This window comes from Nothoprocta perdicaria, unplaced genomic scaffold (assembly GCF_003342845.1).
Source record: "Nothoprocta perdicaria isolate Ctin4 unplaced genomic scaffold, notPer1 scaffold_33, whole genome shotgun sequence".
In the NCBI taxonomy this organism is placed as follows: Eukaryota; Metazoa; Chordata; class Aves; order Tinamiformes; family Tinamidae; genus Nothoprocta; species Nothoprocta perdicaria.
Window position 1 is genome coordinate 4,177,351 of NW_020455566.1, and position 478 is coordinate 4,177,828.

The window sequence follows — 478 nt, forward strand, 5'->3', positions numbered from 1 at the left end:
GCCGCCGCCGCCGCTCGGGTGGCGGTTGCGCTGAGGCGGCGCGCGCCGCTGCTCTGCCTCGTGTCCCGGGCGCTGCGCTCGGGCAGCCCTCGCGGAGGGGAACCGGCTGCCGCTGTCGTCCCGTCGGCGCCTTGAGGGCATTGCGGAGTCAAGAGAAAGCAGCTGCGTGGGGTTATTTTATTTTATATTTTTATTTTTTATTTTTCCCCTGGCCGGCGTTTAGCTTGGGCCTTGCAGTGACTCTTGGGRCTGATGTGAGAAGGAAGTGGAGAAGCAGGCAAGGTTTGGTGCTTTCAAGAGGGAGGAATCCGCCTCTTTTGACGCTGGATGCAATAGCTGCTGTGTGTGTGCTAGAAGCAGCTGAAAGGAGTTCCCGGGGCTCCAGATACTGCACGGAGAGACCTTTACTTGCCCTAATTTTTTTTTCCCCTCTCTCTCCCCTCTCCTCTTGCTGGCCAGAGGGATCCAAGCAGCCGAT